This window comes from Octopus bimaculoides, chromosome 6 (assembly GCF_001194135.2).
Source record: "Octopus bimaculoides isolate UCB-OBI-ISO-001 chromosome 6, ASM119413v2, whole genome shotgun sequence".
Lineage (NCBI taxonomy): Eukaryota > Metazoa > Mollusca > Cephalopoda > Octopoda > Octopodidae > Octopus > Octopus bimaculoides.
In genome coordinates, this window is record NC_068986.1 from 107443076 (window position 1) to 107447286 (window position 4211).

At 33.5% G+C, this 4211-nt stretch overlaps 1 protein-coding gene across 13 annotated transcripts in view; it reads right to left on the reverse strand.

Annotated features, from left to right (window-relative positions):
* LOC106873642 (ras-related protein Rap-2a) overlaps positions 1 to 4211 on the reverse strand; it is a 283277-nt gene that overhangs the window by 19433 nt on the left and 259633 nt on the right. For 12 of the 13 annotated variants that reach the window (XR_008264479.1, XM_052969072.1, XM_052969069.1 and 9 more), the window contains one exon: positions 1651 to 1762. The gene's annotated coding sequence lies outside the window, so the exon portion shown is untranslated. Of the gene's footprint in view, positions 1 to 1650; positions 1763 to 3690; positions 3852 to 4211 lie in introns of those variants that run through there. The other variant, XM_052969077.1, reaches the window with a different exon arrangement.

A 4211-nucleotide genomic window follows, 5' to 3' on the forward strand; every position in this document is an offset into this window, starting at 1 on the left:
TATATATATTGTTTTTATGCGTACATATACACAGAGACTCACGTATAATCTCAATCTATCTATCTAACGACTTATCTATCAAAACGATCCTGCACTGGCAAAGAAAAGGCTACTTCATATACCTAACACATTTACTATAGAATTGGTGGCTGGTTTGTATACTATTGGAAAATAGAGATAATAAATCATTGCACAAAATTTGCATATATATAGTTTGGTTTTGCCTTATGACTAAATGTCGAATGCTCATTTGTTATAATAAACCCGAAATATGCATTTAGAAATTACAATCCCCTTCAGGAAGTGAATTATGATTTGTTTTTCCGGTTTGCTAGATAATATTCTTCCGCATTTTGCACCACAGGATATCGTTAAAGAAGCAACAAAAGCCAAACGATCCATTTCTGAAAGGAATATATTTCCTTGAAACACTCAGACCTCACCTACCGTTTTCCACTTTAAATTTTTGTGGCAGCGGCGTTGCTTCAATCATGAAATACACATTTTGAAGTCGTCACAAAAAATGGCTAAAATATATAATGTGTGCGTGTGTGTACGTGTATGTGTGTCTTTGGTTGTGCGCGTACGCCTGCCTAACAAAAGGGACTCACCTAAATATGCACACTTACAAAGTTTTACATACTGAATAAATTCTAAACAATAACATAACCCCTAACATAATCAATAATTTTTTTTTTCCGAAACATCACTGCATAAAACCCCACCCAAAGATCTAAGTTATCATTCCACTCAAACCTCAAACCTTCATACCTAAGGAATATTTTAATTTAAAAGAAACATCACAGTCTGAAGATGGTTTATGTGGCCGAAACTTCGAAATCTTTGTCAATAATATTCATGTTTAAGAATTATACATACATACATACATACATACATATATATATATATATATATATATATATATATATATATATATTACTTTAAAATACGTGATGTATGCGTTTATATGAAACAGCATGACAGATAAAGTTTAAATGGCGCATAAAATTTAGATGGCAGATCAAATTTAGGCAATGAACCAACCTTAAATAAATGATTACGTTTAGATGATGGATCGTGTTTAGAAGATAGATCAAATTTCGTTACTTGTCAAGTTTAGATCACAAATTCAGTTTAGGTGAAGGACCACGTTTGTACGAGCCATGTCGTAGAAAATGTTATATTTTAGTTATCAAAAACAAAAGAAATAAACAGTAACTATCACCTTTTCACCCTCCTTCTCAGAATGGTCAAACTCTGGCGGTCGATACTAAATTTAAGCATCTCATAATTAACGTTTGTAGGATAATATTCGGTGGGAGAGCTCCGATAAAGGCATACGAATTTTTTTTTTAATATGCAGGTTCGTTTAAATATGGGGTTGCTATGGAGGGGATATACCTAACACCCCGTGTGAGGCACAACATCGAAATTGATTCAAGGTAATGGATTATATATTAGTAAATATGTTATTACTTCATTGAGAAGACAAGATTGAATTAGTTGTCATAAAGCTGTTATCTTAGCATTATGTTTTCCCTGGATAACATCCACAAAATGAATTAAGATGTGCAATAACAATCTTTTGGGTGACGCAGTAAGATGATTTAAAATGTGGAGGAGATGCAAAATAACTGAAAAATGGCTTACTTCTGAGTAAACTTCTCTCTTAAACGATGAAGGCAGAAAGACGGGATGACTTTTGAATTCCTTTGGAATATTGGCCCATAAGTTAGTTTCCTGCAATTTCAGTTCTTCTTAGCTGAAAAAGAACAATTTCCACACTAAGTATGTGTCTCACAAATACAAAGAAAATATCCTATGATTTTGTGTAAGAAATTCCAGTGAAATATAACATGTAATTATTTTTCTGATCAGGGAAAATATAATTTTAAAACATGAATAACCTGCATGTATGTTTAGTGTAGACTTCATAATACAACAGGTAAATAGAGTTTCTTTATCAGGAGGATTATTATGAGTGGGAGAAATCTACGAAGTTAATGGACAATCAGAAATTTATTTCAATATAATTTAGAACGCAAACCGACATCTCTCCAGTTATAAACTTTTGGATAATCGTTGCCTTGATGCTATACACGTACATACATGTATGCACATATATTCACACATAAATAGCTTACATACATACATTCATATGCATACATACGTACATATAATTACTGGTACGTAAACACAGCAGCAGCGGTTGTGAAGCGATGCTTGGTGGGGGACAACCACACACACACACACATACGACGGGCTTCTTTCAGTTTCAGTCTCCCAAATCCATATGTGTGCATATATGCGTGTGTGCGTATATATATATATATTCAACTTACGATGAAAGTAAACAAAGCTTGCTTTAGAAGCGTTGAGATGTATTGAAAGATACAGAAAATAATTTATTTTCAAACGCATGATAACGCTAATACAATAGCATGAATATGATAAACTATCCATATATTGCAGAAAAATCGTTACCGGCCAGCCATGAGATTCGAACTCACATCCCTGTGATTACGCATAAAGTACTTTACCGTTGTTCACTTTCAGCGTAAGTTGAATTTAACGTTAGCGTCTTATAAATCTAGATTTATAAATCCTAAAATTTGCAGGACAATTTCTTACGAGGCAGTTTAGCTTAAAGGTAAAGCACTTGACGCATAATCACAGAGATGTGAGTTCGAGTCTTATTGCTGGCCAGTAACGGCTTTTTTCTGCAATATAGGAAAAGCTTATCCTCTTCATGCTATTGCATTAGCATTATCAAACGTTTGAAAATAAATTATTTTCTGTATCATATATATATACATATATATATATAGAATAGAAATATGTTACAAAAACAAGATCGAAACTTCATGGGGAAAGTAAGAAGAAAAATAAGCGAAAATGCACATTGGAAATCAAGAAAATTAAAGGCTTTTTTATGAAAACTAACGATATATATATATATATATATATATATATATGTATATATACAATTAGATGAACTGAGGTAGGAATAAAAGTCATTATTGTGAATTGTTAAGGAGATTCAAAAGCATACCGGTTACTAATCATTGCATACCCGTTACCAATCATTGCTTTGAATGCACACCGTATGTAAATAAATATATACATACGTACAGGTATACACACATATGTGCGTGAGTTGAAACAAAAGCATACCCAATAAACAGCAGTAGACGCCTACTTCTGGAAGGGTAGGATGTGTAGAAAAATAAACGGCTAAGGTGTTCATGAGAAAGAATAACATGTACATTACATACAATTTTAAGTTCAGAAAGTATGAAATGAAACTTATGATTACACTACTAACAGACAACAGCTGCAAGACTGATTTAGACACGAAATGGATCGGTAAAAAAGAAAAAGATGCGAAAACCTGATGTTATAAATGATTGATCATGGATAGCGAAGATATAATGTGAATCGCAGCTCCCATTTCCTTTGCATTGAAAGTGTTATTGGTTAGTATTAAACTTGCAGTTTAACTATTAATGGTAGCAACTGAGGTGGGTCGAAGTGATCTAAGAGGTCAAAGATAGATTACACTTCTCGAAAACAACATCAACAGATTAAGAGAAATATCAAACAAGTTAGTATCCATCACTTGAGACGAAGTGAATAATATATTTTGTTGTATATCAAGAGGGTCAATATGCCAATAATGAAAATACGCACTGGTTCTATTTCACTTCGAAGGCAGCAAGCTGGCAGAATCATTTGCATGCCGGACAAAAGTCTTAGCGGCATTTCCTCCATTTTTGCGTTCCGAATTAAAACGGCACCGAGGTCGACTTTACTTTCATCTTTTCCGGGTCGATGAAATTAATACCAGTTACGCAATGGAGTCGATGTAAGCGACAACCCCGCTCCCATCCAAATTCCAGGCCTTGAACCTAAGGCAGAAAGGATTATTATTATTATTATTATTATTATTCAGTAGTTTTATTTTTATAACGTGCTTTCACTTCACTACCGAGCGCAGCTCTGTGCGCCTTGGGTATGTGCTGTGGTTTGCTGTGGTGCTCTTATGTTTACTGTATTGAAAGTGTTTTGCGTAGAATGTGTGCAGTACCCAGTAGTGCAATTTTCTGTATGTTATATATATTTGTAAGTCCTGCTATTTTTGTTATGTATTTGTCTGAATATTTTTTTATTATACCTAAGGCACCTACTATGATAGGAATTGTTTCTGTTTT